The sequence below is a fragment of the Ranitomeya variabilis genome, chromosome 2 (assembly GCF_051348905.1).
Source record: "Ranitomeya variabilis isolate aRanVar5 chromosome 2, aRanVar5.hap1, whole genome shotgun sequence".
NCBI lineage: Eukaryota > Metazoa > Chordata > Amphibia > Anura > Dendrobatidae > Ranitomeya > Ranitomeya variabilis.
In genome coordinates this window covers 949,772,387-949,792,999 of record NC_135233.1, presented here as the reverse complement: position 1 = coordinate 949,792,999, position 20,613 = coordinate 949,772,387, and the positions used below count along the sequence as shown (strand labels likewise).

The 20,613-nt window shown below is 46.0% G+C and overlaps 1 protein-coding gene across 3 annotated transcripts in view; it reads left to right on the top strand.

Moving 5' to 3' along the window:
• RHBDD1 (rhomboid domain containing 1) overlaps nt 1-20,613 on the top strand; it is a 232,020-nt gene that overhangs the window by 36,423 nt on the left and 174,984 nt on the right. Inside the window, exon 1 of one of the 3 annotated variants that reach the window (XM_077290777.1) lies at nt 5,967-6,072. The exons of the other annotated variants lie outside the window; for them this stretch is intronic. The gene's annotated coding sequence lies outside the window, so the exon portion shown is untranslated. Of the gene's footprint in view, nt 1-5,966; nt 6,073-20,613 lie in introns of those variants that run through there. 3 annotated transcript variants of the gene reach the window in all.

Sequence of the window (20,613 nt, the reverse complement as noted above, 5' to 3'; positions counted from 1 at the left end):
CTTTATGAGGTTATAACTCTGGAACGCTTTAACGGATCCCGCTGATTCTGAGACTGTGTTTTCGTGACATATTGTACTTCATGTTAATGGTAACATTTCTTCGATATTTCTTGCGATTATTTATGAAAAAAACGGAAATATGGCGAAAATTTTTAAAATTTTGCCATTTTCAAACTTTGAATTTTTATGCCCTTAAATAAGAGAGATACGTCACACAAAATAGTTAATAAATAACATTTCCCACATGTCTACTTTACATCAGCACAATTTTGGAAACAAAATTTTTTTTTTGTTACGAAGTTGGAAGGGTTAAAAGTTGACCAGCGATTTCTCATTTTTACAACACAATTTACAAAACCATTTTTTTTAGGGACCATCTCACATTTAAAGTCACGTTGAGGGGTGTACATGACAGAAAATACCCAAACTTGACACCATTCTAAAAACTACACCCCTCAAGGTGCTCAAAACCACATTCAAGAAGTGTATTAACCCTTTACGTGCTTCACAGGAACTGATACAATGTGGAAGGAAAAAAATGAATATTTAACTTTTTTTTGCAAACATTTTACTTGAGAACCAATTTTTGTATTTCCACAAGTGTAAAAAGAGAAAATGAACCCCAAAATTTGTTGTGCAATTTCTCCTGAATACGCCGATACCCCATATGTGGGGGTCAACCACTGTTTGGGCGCACAGCAGGCCTTGGAAGAGAAGGAGCACCGTTTGACTTTTTCAACGCAGAATTGGCTGGAATTGAGATCGGACGCCATCTTGCATTTGGAGAGCCCCTGATGTTCCTAAACAGTGGAAACCCCCCACAAGTGACACTATTTTGGAAACTAGACTCTTTAAGGAACTTGTCTAGATGTGTGGTGAGCACTTTAAACCCCCAAGTGCTTCACCGAAGTTTATAACGTAGAGCCGTGAAAATAAAAAAATCTAATTTTTTCTACAAAAATGATCTTTTCGCCCCCAAATTTTTATTTTCACAAGGGTAACAGGAGAAATTAGACCATGGAAGTTGTTGTGCAATTTTTCCTGAGTAAGCCGATACCCCATATGTGGGGGTAAACCACAGTTTGGGCGCATGGCAGAGCTTGGAAGAGAAGGAGTTCCGTTTGACCTTTTCAATGCAGAATTGGCTGGAATTGAGATCGGACGCCATGTCCGTGAAAATAAAAAATCTTTTTTTTCCACAAAAAGTATTTTTTAGCCCCCAGTTTTGTATTTTCCCAAGGGTACCAAGAGAAATTGGACCCCAAAAGTTGTTGTCCAGTTTGTCCTGAGTACGCTGATACCCCATATGTTGGGGTAAACCCCTGTTTGGGCGCACGGGAGGGCTTGGAAGGGAAGGAGTACTGTTTTACTTTTTCAACGCAGAATTGGCTGGAATTGAGATCGGATGCCATGTCGCATTTGGAGGGTCCCTGATGTGCCTAAACAGTGGAACCCCCTCAATTCTAACTCCAACCCTAACCCGAACACACACCTAACCCTAATCCCAGCCCTAACCATAACCCTAACCACACCCCTAAACCAAACACACCCCTAATCCTAACCACACCCCTAACCCCAACACACCCCTAACCATAATCCCAACCCTAACCACACCCCTAACTCCAACACACCCCTAACCCTAATCCCAACCATAACCATACCCCTAATCCTGACACACCATAACCCTAATCCCAACCGTAAATGTAATCCAAACCCTAACTTTAGCCCCAATCCTAACCCTAACTTTAGCCCCAAACCATAACCCTAACTTTAGCCCCAACTCTAACCCTAACTTTAGCCCCAACCCTAACTTTAGCCCTGACCCTAATTGTAGCCCCAACCCTAACTGTAGCCCTAACCCTAATGGGAAAATGGAAATAAATACATTTTTTTCATTTTATTATTTTTTCGTAACTAAGGGGGTGATGAAGGGGGGTTTGATTTACTATTTATAGTGGGTTTTTTATCGGATTTTTATGATTGGCAGCTGTCACACACTAAAAGATGCTTTCTATTGCAAAAAATAGTTTTTGCGCCTCCACATTTTGAGAGCTATTATTTTTCCATATTTTGGTCCACAGAGTCATGTGAGGTCTTGTTTTTTGCGGGATGAGTTGACGTTTGTATTGGTACCATTTCCGGGCACGTTACACTTTTTGATTGCTTTTTATTTCGATTTTTGTGAAGCAGAATGACCAAAAACCAGCAATTTATGAATTTCTTTTGAGGGGGGCGTTTATACCGTTCCGCCTTTGGTAAAATAGATAAAGCATTTTTATTCTTCGGGTTAGTACGATTACAGCGATATCTCATTTATATCATTTTTTATGTTTTGGCGCTTTTATACGATAAAAACTATTTTATATAAAAAAACTATTTTTGCATGGCTTTATTCTGAGGACTGTAACTTTTCTACTTTTTCACTGATGCTGTATGGCAGCTCGTTTTTTGCGGGACAAGATGACATTTTCAGCGGTACCATGTTTATTTATGTCCTTTTTGATCACATATTATTCCACTTTTTGTTCTGAGGTATGATAATAAAGTGTTGTTTGTTGCCTCGTTTTTTTTTTGGTTTTTTTTTTGTGTTCACTGAAGGGGTTAACTAGTGGGACAGTTTAAGGCTGCCATCACACTAGCAGTATTTGGTCAGTATTTTACATCAGTATTTGTAAACCAAAACCAGGAGTGGAACAATTAGAGGAAAAGTATAATAGAAACATATGCACCACTTCTGCATTTATCACCCACTCCTGGTTTTGGCTTACAAATACTGATGTAAAATACTGACCAAATACTGCTAGTGTGATGGCAGCCTTATAGGTCGGGTCGTTACGGACGCGTCGATACTAAACATGTGTACTTTTATTGTTTGTTTTTGTTTTCTTCATTTAGATAAAGAAATGTATTTATTGGAACAATGTATATATTTTTTTCTTTAGGATTTTTTTTTTTTTTACACATGTAAATATTTTTTTTTTTTTACTTTTTTTGCTTTGTCCCAGGGTGGGACATGATGCTATAGTGTCAGATCGCTGATCTGACACTTTGCAAAGCACTGTGTCAGATCAGAGATCTGACAGGCAGTTCAGGAGGCTTGCCCAGCGGCCATTTTGCATCTGGAGTCTGCAGGGAGGAGGACGTAGGAGACCCTCTGAACAACGCGATCACATCGCGTTCCGAGGTTCTCAGGGAAGCACGCAGGGAGCCCCCTCCCTGCACGATGCTTCCCTATGCCGCCGGAACGTTGCAATCATGTTTGATAGCAGTGTTCCGGGGGTTAATGTGCAGTGAGCGGTCCGTTATCGCTCCTGGTACATAGTGCCAGCTGTCAGCTGTAATAATCAGCTGACACCCGGCGGCATTTGGCCGCTCTCCCCCGTGAGTGCAGCCGATTGCCTATGATTTACTATCCCATCCCTGGGAATTAAGTCCTAGGTCACCTTGACGGGATAGTACGTCATATGGAATTAAGGGGTTAATGTTCTGGTGGAGGGAAGGAGGTTGTCACTCAGGATTTTACGGTACATGGCTCCATCCATTCTCCCATTGATGCGGTGAAATAGTCCTGTGCCCTTAGCAGAGAAACATCCCCAAAAAATAATGTTTCCACCTTCATGCTTGACAGTGGGGACAATGTTCTTTGGGTCATAGGCAGCATTTCTCTTTCTCCAAACACGGCGAGTTGAGTTAATGCCAAAGACCTCAATTTTTGTCTCATCTGATCACAGCACCGTGTCCCAGTCACACACAGAATCATTCAGATGTTCATTGGCAAACTTCAGACAGGCCTGCACATGTGCCTTCTTGAGCACGGGGACCTTGTGGGCACTGCATGATTTTAAACCTTTACGGCGTAATGTGTTACCAATGGATTTCTTGGTGACTGTGGTCCCAACTGCTTTGAGATCATTAACAAGTTCCCCCGCGTGGCTGATCTTTCACCTTCCTCATGATCAAGGATACCCCACGAGGTAAGATTATGCATTGTGCCCCAGATCTATGTCAATTGACAGTCATTTTGAATTCTTTCATTTTCTTACTATTGCACTAACAGTTGTCTCCTTCTCACCCAGTGTCTTACTTATGGTTTTGTAGCCCATTCCAGCTTTGTGCAGGTCTATGATCTTGTCCCTGACATCCTTATAAAGCTCTTTGGTCTTGCCCTTGTTGTAGAGGTTAGAGTCTGACTGATTAATTGAGTCTGTGGACAGGAGTCTTTTATAAAGGTGACTATGTAAGACAGCTGTCTTTAATGCAGGTAACAAGTTGATTAGTAGCGTCTAACTGGTCTGTAGGAGCCAGATCTCTTAATGGTTGGTAGGGTATAAAATACTTATTTCTCACTGCAAAATGCAAATAAATGTATATAATTTATACAATGTGATTTTCTGGATTTTATTTTTTATATTCTATCTCTCAATGTTAAAATTAACCTACCATTAAAATTATACTGTTCATTTCTTTGTCATTGGGCAAACTTACAAAATCAGCAAGGGATCAAATAATTATTTCCTTCACTGTAATTATAGCCCTCCTTGCTTGGGATTTCAGTTTAGGTAGACCGCCATGTCTTGATAGGCTTGTATTTGTGCCATACACCTTAGATTTTTGGATTACTGTTTGAACAGTATTCTATGAAATGTTCAGAGCTTGAGCTATTTTTTATTATAACATAACATTGCTTTACTCTTCTCTACAATTTTAGCCCTGACCTGTCCAGTGTCATTGCAGTAACTCTTATGCCTCCTCAGTGCCATCCTATTCACCGTAGTCACCACATGGCTTCTCCTCGTATCAGGCCGTCTCTCTGAGTTGTGCCTCTTGTAGCACTCTTCAGCAATGCTGCATGTGAATTTGTTTCCATTTGGCTTTAGGGGGGTCATGGCTGGTCTATGCAGGAATTTAACACTGCTGTGTCCTGCAGAGATTAGGTTCCCCAGCCTGTCCTATGCAAGCAGGCTCGTTATTAGGCAGCTCCTCTCACCACTCCTGTCCAGAGCATTGGTTCCTAGTCAGTTTGCCTTCTAGTGTCCTGTTTGTGCATGTGTGTTTTTGTTTCTCCTGTTATTGACACTGCTTGCCTACACGTCCTGTCTGACCTCTACGCTCCTGACTTTGGCTGTGCATTCTGATCCTGTGCTGCCTGCTCCGACCTCAGACAGTCTGACCACGTCTTTGTCTTCACCCTCCTGTACCTCGTACCCGCGTCTCTAACCCTTTGGTCAGCTGCTGCAGTCCCGGGCACTGCCCTGTAATGTTACCTGGGCCTATGCTCACCAGCAGAGGCCCTGGTGAAGACCCAGGAGACATCTAGTCATGCCCCTCCAGGGTAAGCCCGTCCCGTTGCGCAGTGGGTCCACACCCACCAGCTTTACATCCGATGTGTTCCTTGGTTGCTGTTTGATCCCTAATGTCAATCCTCTGAGGCTTTCACAGCATAGTTGTATTCATGCTGAGAATAAATTACACACAAGTGGACTCATTTCTCTAATTATGTAACTTCTAGAGGCAATTGGTCACTCAGGATTTTATTTTAGAGTATCAGACTACTGGAGGCTGAATATAAATGCATTGTGACAGGGTCACTGGCAGAGTGTATGAAGAGAGATATGTGTCACTGCGCATACTGCTACCAGTGATGTTAAACCAGAATAGTTTTCCTCCAGCACGCTACGTGCTGAGAGGGTTAATTTAAAGTGGTGTACATGGGCTGGTTTTTATGTGGGCACCCCTAGAATGGGAGGAAGTTTACTCGCCATATCTCCACTTGCAGAGCCAACACCGGCATGTGTACGGACAGGACCTGCGGTGATGTCTTGGTCATGTGATCATCATATGGTTTTAGTTACATGCCTAGACATGAGAATCAATCTGTGTTGTGTCGTGGGAGAGGAAGGACTCCCACGTGGCTCCAGGAGGAGCTGAGGACATTGGAGGCGTTTGCGGATGGAACCTGCAGAGAAAGGACTCTTGTATTTTGTTTGTTTTGTTTTCCATTAAACCAGGAATGCTCTCCCTATTTTCTCCTGAACCCTGCTTTGGTCTATGCTGACTATAATGAACCAGCAGGTAATTTACTATCAAAGCGTTCCTGTGTCTACCTTAAGAAGCAGCTAAGTCTGTCAACCCCTCACAGCATGTAACAATCTCAGATTTAAATGTTTAAAATATTTAGAAAACAATGTGTTTCTTTACACTTCACAAATACTTGCCACTTTGTGTTGGTTTATCACTTTAAAAAATGTGTAAAAGTTCATGGGGTATGAATTATTTTTCAAGATACTGTACTCTACAGCCACTTTCAGTGGAATCCAGCACCATTCTACTCCTCTTCTCAGTGTCATCACCACTGTACTGACTGCGGATCACACTGTGCTCTGCTCGACTCGAAAGTAGACTATGTGACTCTACAGAAAAATAATCCCTTGCACAATTGCCATATTACAGTGATATGTGTGGTATATACTGCTGGCATCATACAGTAACATGGCTTGTGCCACACAGTCCAAAATGCTTACCATGTGCCACTGTACAGAGACTGCATGGAGCTTTGCCATGGCCCATTTTCATCTAAATCCTGGTTCTTGAATAGTAAATCAGAGCTGAACGGAAACCAAGTCGTCTAAACTTATGCCTGATTTTTTGGTGCGGCTTCTGCATTGAAAATGTGCAATAAATAAGGCATTAAGTATGTGCATGTGGCTTCACACACAAAAATAAATGAGAGAATTGTGTTTGCAGGTGGAAATAGGAAGTTGAATAGACATATATGAGCTAAGCATGGTCTGCATACGATCCTGCTGGACACTTTTATACATTGTGCTCAGGGCTGCCACTAGAAATTTCGGGGCCCCATACTGGCAAATTTTTCGGGGCCCCCTTGAGACTCCGCCCAGGCTCCACCCCTCGAACTGTCCACAGTCCCACCGCTCTCTCTTGGAAAAACTCCACTTCTCACCAATCACAAATTAACAGTTCCCATCACCACATCACACATATAGCCGGCAGCTTTTGTTTTGGCCAAAAGATTTTTTAAGCCGCCACCATAACACGGTAGACACTTTTGGCCGGGCCCTACTCTGCTGTAACCTATTAAATATTTGTTAAAATATGCAATACAATTTAGGTTTATTTTTATTTATTTTTCAATTTTAAAAATGACCAATAATATCACATACAAGGAACAAATACCGCTAAACCATGTCAAGACCACATATTACCGCCACAGTGATCAAGTAACATCACATACAAGGAATAAATACCACAACACCATGACCAGACACCATATTATTACCACATAATGACCAAAACAGCACATAGAAGGGACAAATACCACCGCACCATGACCAGACCACATATTACCACCACAAAGTGACCGAATAATACAATACTAATCAGTAATAAAAAAAAGCACAATACCATCACCATAAGTGCCAGTATACACAGGAGATCTGTACTTAGTATGCAGTGTCTGTGTACAGGTAATACAGTGATCACTGTTGACATTATACACAGGACCTCTGTATATAGTATACAGTGTATAGTGTCAGTGTATAGGTAACACACTGACTCACCAGTGACGTCTCTAGGTGAAGTCCTTCATCTTTCAACTTTCATCCAGCACAGACCGCCGTCACTTCTTCCAGCCAGGACTTGTCTCTGCAGGAAATAACACAGTTATCTCGAGCTCCGCTTGCAGAACACATTACTTAATTTTTCCTAACTTCTACATTACACCACATGAAGAAAAAAAGGCGACATAGTATCACTCCACACAGTAACAGGACCGCCCCCCCATTTAAAACAGTATACTTGAAAAATAAAATAAATACGTCACTGCAGTAATAATATCCCTTAATTAGCCCCTATGGTAATAATATCCCCCGTCCTGGCCCCAGTGTGTCTCATTCCTGGCTCTAGCCATATGTTCTCGCATCCTGTCCTCATGAGTATCCATTCTGCCCCATATGATCTCCCCATCCTGCCCTATCTGTCTCCATCGTATCCATCCTGCCCCATGATCCTGCATGATCTGTCTCTAATCCTGTCCTCAGTGTCTCCAATCATGCCCCCATGTCTTTCATTCTGCCCCGTATCTCCATTCTGCCCCAGTGTGTCCAGCATCTCTGCCCCCAGTGTGTCCAGCATCTCTGCCCCAGTGTGTCCAGCATCTCTGCCCCCAGTGTGTCCAGCATCTCTGCCCCCAGTGTGTCCAGCATCTCTGCCCCAGTGTGTCCAGCATCTCTGCCCCAGTGTGTCCAGCATTCTGCCCCCAGTGTGTCCAGCATTCTGCCCCCAGTGTGTCCAGCATCTCTGCCCCAGTGTGTCCAGCATCTCTGCCCCAGTGTGTCCAGCATCTCTGCCCCAGTGTGTCCAGCATCTCTGCCCCAGTGTGTCCAGCATCTCTGCCCCAGTGTGTCCAGCATCTCTGCCCCAGTGTGTCCAACATCTCTGCCCCAGTTTGTCCAACATCGCTGCCCCCAGTGTGTCCAGCATCTCTGCCCCCAATGTCCAGCATTTCTGCTCAAATGTGTCCAGCATTTCTGCCCCAGTGTGTCCAGCATTTCTGCCCCAGTGTGTCCAGCATTTCTGCCCCAGTGTGTCCAGCATTTCTGCCCCAGTGTGTCCAGCATTTCTGCCCCAGTGTGTCCAGCATTTCTGCCCCAGTGTGTCCAGCATTTCTGCCCCAGTGTTTAGCATCTCTGCCCCCAGGGTCTAGCATCTCTGCCCCCAGGGTCTAGCATCTCTGCCCCCAGGGTCTAGCATCTCTGCCCCCCAGTGTCCAGCATCTCTGCCCCCAATGTGTCCAGTATCTCTGCCCCCAGTGTCTCCAGCATCTCTTCCCCCAGTGTGTCCAGCATCTCTGCCCCCAGTGTGTCCAGCATCTCTGCCCCAGTGTGTCCAGCATCTCTGCCCCAGTGTGTCCAGCATCTCTGCCCCAGTGTGTCCAGCAACCCGGCCCCAGTTTGTCCAACATCTCTGCCCCCAGTGTGTCCAGCATCTCTGCCCCCAATGTCCAGCATTTCTGCTCCAATGTGTCCAGCATTTCTGCTCCAATGTGTCCAGCATCTCTGCCCCAGTGTGTCCAGCATCTCTGCCCCAGTGTGTCCAGCATCTCTGCCCCAGTGTCTAGCATCTCTGCCCCCAGTGTCTAGCATCTCTGCCCCCAGTGTCCAGCATCTTTGCCCCCAATGTGTCCAGCATCTCTGCCCCCAATGTGTCCAGCATCTCTGCCCCCAGTGTGTCCAGCATCTCTGCCCCCAGTGTGTCCAGCATCTCTGCCCCATCTGTGTCCAGCATTTCTGCCCCCATCTGTGTCCAGCATTTCTGCCCCCATCTGTGTCCAGCATTTCTGCCCCATCTGTGTCCAGCATCTCTGCCCCATCTGTGTCCAGCATCTCTGCCCCATCTGTGTCCAGCATCTCTGCCCCCAGTGTGTCCAGCATTTCTGCCCCAGTGTGTCCAGCATCTCTGCCCCCATCTGTGTCCAGCATTTCTGCCCCATCTGTGTCCAGCAGCTCTGCCCCAGCGTGTCCAGCATCTCTGCCCCGGGGCCCCCTGGATCGCCGCTCTCAAAAAGCCCCCCAAAAACCATGAGTTCTTAAACCTGGCCGCGCTCCTGCGGCGGGCGAAGCTCACTCCCTCCACGCAGGTGAAGCGCGCACTCGCTGGCGGCTGACAATGACATCAGACGCCGGCGAAGTGCGTGCTGTGGCTCAAGTCAGCTGCCAGCCTCCGAGTGGCTGACGGCTGTTAACTATTGACGTGCGGGCCTGCACGTCAATAGCATGCCGCAGCGCCTGTAGGGGGGGGGGGGACCGGTGAGCAGATGAGATGGGGCCCGATGCGGGCCCCCTCTGCCCACCAGGCCCCATACGCCAGTCAGGGCAGTAATGCCCTGATGGCGGCCCTGAATGTGCTACATAACATCACAACTTTGCCATTGAGCCACAGTGTCACCATACAGTGGATTCATTTGTTCCATTTATGGTGGGCAGATAAACAAATATCCAGTTCTCTGGTAGCACTTGTTTTGTGAATGAAAGAATGTGACTGTAAGTTTCCGTGCATTGATCGGAGCAGAACAAAAACATTTTTCTTTGAGTTGTAGTACAGTATCTCTAAATGGCACAGACTCCCTTGTCGCTCCCACCAGGGATGCACATAGAATTTTAATGAAGCAGTGTCAGCAGCTCTTGTCTTGCACAAATACCAGATGTTCAGTCCTGTAGTGTAACCCCAAAGTCACATCTTCTATCTGTTTATTGCCGCTTCCCTTAGCACTGCTTGGCTGAATTGTTAACGAAAATCTGTCTGCTGTGAAAAGTGGAAAATAGGATATAGCAAAGTTACCCAAAAACCTCGTTTCACTCATCCAAAAAGTGTTTAGTTTGTAGCCTCCCAGCTATTGCTGATGCATCACCACCAATGTGGCAAGATTTTAAGAACTCCTTGGGTACCAGTTAATGCCTAACCACAGGCACCACTAGCTGCAAGCATTTACATCAGATTGGCTGATTCAGTATTTGTATTAAAAAGCACTCCCATTATAGTTGATCTATGCCAGTCATCATATTATATGGCACTGTGTACTTACAATTGCTCTTTATGCTTATCTACCCAGTTAATTCTTCTCTTTTCTCTGCTCTACCTGGAAACAGGAAGTCTCTTGTTCCTGCGTGAGTCATCCCCCTCTTCAACTCCTGGCCCTCCTCCCTGCTAGAGACTTTTGAAGACTCATGTAGGGAAAATAGACTGCCCGTTTCTACATAGAGCTTAGAGGGATTCAGCTAGTCAGTTTCTAATCACGGGATGTCGTACATCTTAGGCTACGTTCACATTTGCGGCCAGCGCCGCAGCGTCGGGCGCCGCAGCGGCGCCGCATGCGTCATGCGCCCCTATATTTAACATGGGGGCGCATGGACATGCGGCGCACTTGCGTTTTGCGCCGCATGCGTCGCTGCGGCGCCCGCGTCGGGTCGCAGAGGACGCAGCAAGTTGCATTTTTGCTGCGTCCAAATTCAATGAAAAAAACGACGCATGCGGCGCAAAACGCAGCGTTGTGCATGCGTTTTGCTGCGTTTTTGTTTGCGTTGTGCGCTGCGGCGCCGACGCTGCGGCGCACAACGCAAATGTGAACGTAGCCTACTAGAATGCAGAAGAATTAGCTGGATAGAAAGGTAAAATTAGCAATTGTAAGTACAAACTGCTATATACTATAACTGCAATATATTAAAGGGAACCCGTCACCTGGAAAAAAGCTATTGACCTGCAGATATGGGTTTCATCCCTGAGAAAGCCACATGGCTGTGGTGTAACGCCTGTGGGTCCTGTACTTTCTCCCTTTTACAGATCTATTATTGCAGGTTGCTTATCCGGGGTCTGTAAGAATGTTTTATAACTATAAATATCTCCACTTAGTTCCTGATGACATAACACTTTACAGCATTCTGCTGTTTTTTGAGTGTAAGGCCAGTGTCACACTTCCGTGTGCAATGCAAGAAACTCGCGCCTCAATACCCGGCACTGCCGCCGGCGGTTCGGACTGGAGCGTTCCGCTGCATAGAAATACTTGCAGTCGCATGCTCCGGTCCTGAGTGCCGGCGGCCTTATACTCACATAAGCATATAGAGTGATTTACTAGGTCATATATTTGTTGTGACGGATTGAATACTTATGTAAAAAAATAGATTTTTGGTGCCATGTACAACCCTATTTAATCTATATCATTAAATGAGTATTTACTATCTCTGTGGGAGTTGGTCTTGTGCCTTTAGCCTTGTCATAGTAAATGTGTTTTGTTGTATTAGGGTGACCTTTCACTATTTTCTTGCCCTTTTTAAAAATATTTTTATATGTATATTTAGTGTATGTGTTCTTTTAAAATTTTCTGATATATCTTGCATTCATTGCATTTTTATGGATGTTTGGTGTCTGATACACAGTTTTTTCTTCCATTTAACATATACATTTTTTTGGTGCATGGCACATCATCCTATATTATTGTTGTGGCGGCGACGGTTCATTGCATTTCTTCTGAAGGTTAAGGCCATGTTCACACTTTGCGGTTTTTACCGCGGATCCGCGGCAATTTTGACGCTGCGGGTCCGCAGCAGTTTCCATAGCGTTTACATTAACATGTAAACCCTATGGAAACCGCAAACCGCAGTGCACATGCTGCGGGAAAAACCGCGCAGAAACGCAGCGGTTTAAAACCCGCAGCATGTCACTTCTTTGTGCAGAATCGCAGCGATTCTGCACCCATAGAAATGCATTGAACCGCTTACTTCCCGCATGGGGCTGTGCCCACGTTGCACAACCACGTTGGAAACCGCGGAACAAACCGCAGTAAATCTGCAGGAATAACCGCAGCGGTTTTGCCCTGCAGATTTATCAATTCCGCTGCGGGATAAACCTGCAGAGGGACGCCGCAAAGTGTGAACATGGCCTAATAGTGTTACTATCCTGCCCGGCACCTGCACGTAGCTGAATTCTGTGGGGAGGAAATGAGCTTTACTCCCCTGGCAGCATTTGGTTTCAGTCCAGGGGATGGGGTTTTGAAGCTGTTCTTCAACCTTTGAGTTACCTGTAGTAAATGTCTAAGGCCGGCGTCACACTAGAGCGTAATACGGACGAGTGCTATGCGATAGAAAATCGCATAGCACTCGGACCAGTGTTCTTCTATGGGGCAGCTCACATCTCCGTTTTTTTCCTCGGCCGTTTTCAGTGTGCGAGTGAAATCTCAGCATGCTGTGATTGTCACCGACACTCGGCCGAGTCTCTGCTCACTCGCACCCATATAAGCCTATGGGTGCGAGTGAGACAGCGCACATCACTCAGATATCATCCGAGTGATGTGCGATATACGCTGACCCCGGCAATGGAGGAGATGGAGAAATTAATTTCTCCATCTCCTCTGCAGCTGTGATCCGATCCGCTCTGTGCAAGAAGCTCGGAGCACAGACGCATGATACTCGGCTCCCGCTCGCAGCTGAGCAGGAGCCGAGGGACATTAGCATATCGCATCCAGTGTTCTCGCATCAGATGCAATACGCTAGTGTGACCCGGCCTAAGGCTGGTTTCAGACTTGCGTACAGGAGTGCTGCGGATGACAGCGTACTTCCTCCCTTCTTCCTCCCTGAAACCACGCCTATGCCTCCTTGCGTCCTGCGGTGCCCTGCGTACCTATCTTTAACATTGGGTACGCTGTATGCGGATGCCTCTGCATGCGCCAAAACGCATGTGACGGGTGAGGATCTGCTGCTGGGGCCAGGTCCTGTCCAGGGCCCATCTATGGACTATTGAATACTGAGGATCAGTTGCCACATGGGATTGTCATGTCTTGCCACCCTGCTGGATTTGAGGAACTAGTCTAAAGACTGTCATTATATTTTCCTTGCCGTCCGATTACAGGGTGGTGTCCCCGGAGTTGTCCCTTTTGTGTGCCCACCTTGCAGACTCTAAGGAACTATTATCTTTGTTTGGTGTTATTTTCTTCCAGGCCCAATAAAGGTTGTTGGACTGTTCACTGGCCTGCTGTCACTGCCTGCTCTGTCACACATCCTGCACATTCATTTTTGATTAATAAAGTATTTATTACTAACATCACATTTATCTTGACCATTTTGTAGGTTTTTCTTCTTTTGGTTCTTTTGCATGTTTTTCCGACCGATCTTTTGATATCATGGTCCCCAACGTCTATGGACACCTTTGATACTACACCCATTTTTCATACAATTGGTATTGACTGTGGCTTACACACATATGAGTATTTACCTGTGCATACACTCAGGGGCGTAATTACCACGGTCGCAGCTGGTCGCCGCTGCGACCGGGCCCGGCGGGTCAGGGGCCCGGAAGGTCTGAGGCACCCGACACCATGTTGCAGTGCAGGAGATTTCTCCCTCACGGCAACAGTCAGAGGTGTATCTAGGGGGAGGGGGCAGCCAGGGTATGTGAGAGATAGGAAGCAGCTCCAGTCAGCAAGGTGAGACAGCTTCTCCTGCTCTGTAGCCCCGGAACAGAAGGCGAGAGCAGGGAGGAGGTGCGGGACAGCACAGAGCTGCTGTAGTCAGGAGAATCTGAGGAGCTGCACGTTTATATCAGCCTCCCCTGTACCAGAGAGGAGAGTGTGAGATGTGTATATGAGCTGGTATCGTGTGTGTGTGATCTGTAGTACTGTGTGTGTGTGTGATCTGTAGTGTGTGGGTGTGGGTGAGATCTGTAGTATGTGTGTGTGATCTGTAGTGTGTTGTGCGTGTGTGTGTGATCTGTAGTATATGTGTGTGTGTGATCTGTAGTATATGTGTGTGTGTGATCTGTAGTGTGTGTGTGTGTGTGGCTGTGGGTGAGATCTGTAGTATTTGTGTGTGATCTGTAGTGTGTGTGTGTGATCTGTAGTGTGTGTGTGTGTGATCTGTAGTATATGTGTGTGTATGATCTGTAGTATCAGGTCAGCTGACGCTCCCTCTCCCATCATTCCCCTCTGCCTCTGACACTGCGGGTGCGTGATGACATCACTTCATCACGCACCCACTGTCTGCAGGACCCAGGCAGTGCATCATCTGCACAGGTGATGGCGGCCGCCATATTGGCAGAGCCTGTGGTGGCTGCTGGGTCCGAGGAACATTCGGCTCCGGATCTGGCGGGGTGCACGTGGACCGATCCACCTAGGAGGGGCATGCCGCAGCCGCTCAGCCATGTGGAGGATCCAGGGATGAACATGGAGGTGTACGGGACTGGCGGCAGTGAGGTGTGTCTGCTGCCCGTGTGTCGCCGTCTTCGGCCCCCAGCGTCCCCGGCCCCCTGTGACACCAGCCCCATTTCCTCCCTGCTCTCCCGTGCCCCATGTCCTCGTAGGTCCCCAGGTTCAGGTCATTGTGCTCCTCCAGGCCCCCGTATGTGCCTTGTCACTCCTCCTCTGGTCCCCCTATGCTCCCCATCTCCCATGCCCTGAGTCTTCCTGCTCCCCCCATGCATTCCCAGCCCCTTGTCCCCATGTGACCCGTCTGCCCTGCTCTCAAGTCTCCCCTGTCCCCTTTCTCACCGTGTGTTCCCCATCTACCCTGTCCTCGTAATCCCTGTGCCCCCTTCTTCCCAGCTTCCAAGTCTCCCCATCTTCCCCTGTCCCCTTGCAACTCCGTCTACTTGTGTCCCTATCTACTCTGCCCTCGGAGTCTCCTTGTGTCCTCTTGTGCCTGTCTCCCTTGCCCCCTAGTCCCCGTGTGTCCCCTCGTGCCCTTCTCGTCTTCTTCCTGGTCCCCATGAGTCCCCTTGTGCTTGTGTCCCTTGTTCCCGTGTGTAGCCTTGTGTCAGTCTCCCTTGCCCACTAGTCCCTGTGTGTCCCCTTGTGCCTGTCTCCTTTGTCCCCTTGTGCTTGTGTCCCTTGTCCCCGTGTGTCCCCTTGTGTCAGTCTCCCTTGCCCACTAGTCCCCTTGTGCCCTTCTCCCCTGCCTCCTAGCCCGCATGTGCCTGTCTTCATTGCTCCCTAGCCCCCCCGTGTCACCATTGTGCCTGTCTTCCCTAGCCCCCTTATGTCCTTCTCCCCTGCCCCATAGTCACCATTTGCCCGTGTCTTTCTCACTGCACCTGTATGGAGGGGCTGCATTATAATATGAGGGGGGCTGCATTATATTCTATGGGGGTTACATTATATTGTATGGTGGGGCTGCATTATACCTCTGTGGGGTGGCTGCATTATACTATATGTGGGCTGCATTATACTGTATCGAGGACTATGGGGAATACATTATACTATATGAAGAACTATGGGGTGCATTATATTATGAGAAGTGAATTGTACGACATGGATGACAATGTCGGTGCATTATACTATATGGAGCACTATGAGGAGTGTATTATACTATATGGAGGACTGAGCAGTGTATTTTAATATATGGAGGACTGAGCAGTGTATTTTAATATATGGAGGACTATGAGGAGTGTATAATACTATATGGAGGACTGAGGAGTGTATTATACTATATGGAGGACTATGAGGGGTGTATTATACTATATGGAGCACTATGAGGAGTGTATTATACTATATGGAGGACTGAGAAGTGTATAATACTATATGGAGGACTATGGGGAGTGTATTATACTATTGTACTATATGGAGGATTATGGAGAGTGTATTATACTATATGGATGACTATGGAGAGTGTATTATACTATATGGATGACTATGAACTGTGCAGTATATTATATAGAGGACTATGGGGGTGCATTATATTATATTCCTCCTGGTATCTGTTTTGAACTGTGATTTCTGTTATGCTGTAATGTCTATTGTCTGTACAAGTCCCCTCTATAAGTTGTAAAGCGCTGCGGAATATGTTGGGGCTATATAAATAAAATTATTATTATAAGGAGTACTATGGGGGTGCATTATACTTCTTATATGGATCCCCATGACTTCTATGTAAGCACCTGATGAGTATAATGGTTTATTTTCTTTTATAAATTACATAACAATGGCAGTACGGGGGACAGATATATACCAGGATGGGGCACCGGATAGTTATGCCACTGAGGTCACACTATACAACTTTGCAATAAAGCTATAGTGTGCGAAATGAATAGGGAAAATCTGAATTTGGGTGGAAAATATTTTTGCATGGTTGGGGGGGCCCCATTTGAAGGTTCGCATCGGGGCCCCTAACTTTCTAGTTACGCCACTGCATACACTTATTTCATTAACAGCAGACAAATAATGCTTACCCCTATAGGGAATCAAATTACTTATTGTTTTAAGTCGGGCTCTTGTGTAAAATATATTACGTTTGGTCCTTTTTTTTTCCAAATTACAATCTGTATTAAAAAATTAGAAATCTTGCAATTTTCATACTGGCCACTTGGGCTATTTTAGACTCATATTTTAGACTTTATACTTCCTGGTTTTTACAGAAAAGTTTTCAGTGGTCTTATTATCGCAACAGGCAGGATTACACCTCAATACACAACTGATAAAGCAGGATTCACCAATCACAGTAGGTGATGTCACAGCGGACCCTGATCCTCCTAATGTCACATTCAACTTTACCCTTTAGGCCGGGGTCACACTTGCGAGTGCAATGCAAGAAACTCGCGCATCAGTACCCCGCCGGCACTCGGGACCGGAGCATTCAGCTACATTGAAATACATGCAGCCACACAGTCCGATCCCGAGTGCCGGCGCCGGGTATTGAGGCAAGAGACTCGCGCACTGCACTTGCAAGGGTGACCCCGGCCTTACATTTACACTGCAAGATGATTGTGAAAGAACATTCCCTATCAGACTGCCAATCACTCAATGAATGAGTAAAACACTTGTTCATTGGGTGAAATGATCATTTGGTTTCAATAAAGATCATCGTTCCAGTCAGCGCATTTTCCTGTGGAAACAAGACCCACGCTGTCAAGAACACTGGCAGCCTATGTTCTCTAAGGGAGCTATTATAGATGCAGTTCAGTGCACATCTGAAGATGAGTCGGCCTGTGTAAACCAGTGATGACCGCAATTATCAGCTACTTGTTTGCTACAGGGAACCTGTCATCAGGTTTTCCTAATATAAGGTACGGCCAGCACCTTTAACTCCCTCCCTTTGATGTAGGGCTCCGGCGGCGAACCCACATCTTTCCCGGCACATATCAGCTGTTTTGAATAACTGACATGTGCCTGGAATAGCCGCGGGTGGAATCGCAATCCACCCGTGGCTATTAACCCGTTAAATGCCACTGTCAAATGCTGACAGCAGCATTTAACAAGCGTTTCCGGCAATCGTGCCGGAAATCCGCCCATCGGTGACCCACGTCACGTGATCGTGGGTCACCAGTGTGTTGGCATGACAACCGGAGGTCTCCTTGAGACCTCTATGGTTGTCGGTACTGGCTTGCAGTGAATGCCACCCAGTGTTCGGCACTCATAGCAAGCGAGTAATTCTGCTATGTAGAGGCGATCTGATCATCACCTCTATGTAGCTGAGCCGTTCAGGTTATGGGAGCTTCCAGTCTCCCATGGAGACTATTGAAACATGCAAAAAGTAAAAAATATATAACTATAAAAGTTCAAATGACCCCCTTTCGCCCCATTCAAAATTAAACAATAAAAAGATCAAACATACACATATTTGGTATCACCGTGTTCAGAATCGCCCGATCTATCAATAAAAAGAAGAATTAACGTGATCGCTAAACGGCGTAGCGAGAAAAAAAGTCAAAACACCAGAATTACGTATTTTTGGTTGCTGTGACATTGAATTAAAAAAGGCGATCAAAATATCGTTTCTGCCAAAAAATGGTATCATTAAAAACGTCAGCGCGGCACGCAAAAAATAAGCCCTCACCCGACCAGAGATCACGAAAATAGAGACGTTACGGGTATCAGAAAATGGTGCAATTTTTATGAACTCGTAATGACCTGGAGAATAATAATGGCAGGTCAGTCTTAGCATTTAGTGAACCTAATAAAAAAGCCAAGCAAAAAATAAGTGTGGAATCGCACGTTTTTTGCAATTTCACCGCACTTGGAATTTTTTTCCCGTTTTCAAGTACACGACATGGTAAAATCAATGATGTCGTTCAAAAGTACAACTCGTCCCGCAAAAAACAAGCCCTCACATGGCCATATTGACGGAAAAATAAAAAAAAAGTTATGGCTCTTGGAAGTAGGGGAGCAAAAAACAAAAACGCAAAACCGAAAAAAGCTTCGGGGTTGAAGGGGTTAAGGATTCTTTTACAGCATTCTAGTAACCTGCCAAGTCCCTCTGCATAGTACAAAAAATAACATTGTACCCCCATATGTTGCACTCCAGTTCAATGGTCGTTGCTGATTTTCATTCAGACCTCCTAACTTGTCGCAAGCACTGTCTTTCAAGTTGATGACACCTCCACGCAGATTCCTCCAATTTGTCTCCTGTGCAGGAGAATTTCACTCTGCCATGCTGAGGGCACCGTACTGTACTGCGCATGTGCCAGGAGAGTCCAAAGAGCATCGATGGCCGGAAGTAAAGCCGGCGCATGCGCAATGTAATACCTTGCTCTGCTCTGCTCTGCTCTGCTGGAGAGAGCCAAGTACGCCTGGACAGGAGGAGGGGAGGCTGCGGAGTCCACCGTCAATCTGGAAATCGCCATCTGCTCATGGACTGCGAAATACAGAACTCTGAATTGGACCTTAGGCTGTGTGCACACGATGTGGATTTCCTGCTGATCCGCAGCATTTTTTTCAGCGCAGAAACACTGCAGATCCGCAAAGTGATTTACAGTACAATGTAAATCAATAGGAAAAAAAATGCAGTGCTAATGGTGCGGAAAATTCCGCATGGAAAACGCTGCAGATCAAAAGAAGGAGCATGTCACTTCTTTTGTGCGGATCTGCAGCGTTTCTGCACCCTTCCATTATAGAAATCCGCAGGGGTAAAAAACGCATGAAATCCGCAACAAAAACGCACAAAATCCGCATAAAAAACGCACCAAATCTGCACCTGCGTTTTCTGCCAGGAGATGCAGATTTTGTGCAGAACTTTCTGCACCCCAATCCGTAACGTGTGCACATAGCCTTAGGCTGCAGTTATATTTCCTTTCTATTTGTACTGATACTGATTTGTTCCGGATAAATTACGGTAGACTGAACACTGACTACACTTACAGAGGTCCTGTCATCTATTTTGGCATGACTTGTATTAACCATGAATTAATAATTTGGAGCATATTTTCGACATTGTACTGCTAAACATATACAGGTCCTTCTCAAAAAATTAGCATATAGTGTTAAATTTCATTATTTACCATAATGTAATGATTACAATTAAACTTTCATTTATTATAGATTCATTATCCACCAACTGAAATTTGTCAGGTCTTTTATTGTTTTAATACTGATGATTTTGGCATACAACTCCTGATAACCCAAAAAACCTGCCTCAATAAATTAGCATATCAAGAAAAGGTTCTCTAAACGACCTATTACCCTAATCTTCTGAATCAACTAATTAACTCTAAACACATGCAAAAGATACCTGAGGCTTTTAAAAACTCCCTGCCTGGTTCAATACTCAAAACCCCCATCATGGGTAAGACTAGCGACCTGACCGATGTCAAGAAGGCCATCATTGACACCCTCAAGCAAGAGGGTAAGACCCAGAAAGAAATTTCTCAACAAATAGGCTGTTCCCAGAGTGCTGTATCAAGGCACCTCAATGGTAAGTCTGTTGGAAGGAAACAATGTGGCAGAAAACGCTGTACAACGAGAAGAGGTGACCGGACCCTGAGGAAGATTGTGGAGAAGGACCGATTCCAGACCTTGGGGAACCTGAGGAAGCAGTGGACTGAGTCTGGTGTGGAAACATCCAGAGCCACCGTGCACAGGCGTGTGCAGGAAATGGGCTACAGGTGCCGCATTCCCCAGGTAAAGCCACTTTTGAACCATAAACAGCGGCAGAAGCGCCTGACCTGGGCTACAGAGAAGCAGCACTGGACTGTTGCTAAGTGGTCCCAAGTACTTTTTTCTGATGAAAGCAAATTTTGCATGTCATTCGGAAATCAAGGTGCCAGAGTCTGGAGGAAGACTGGGGAGAAGGAAATGCCAAAATGCCTGAAGTCCAGTGTCAAGTACCCACAGTCAGTGATGGT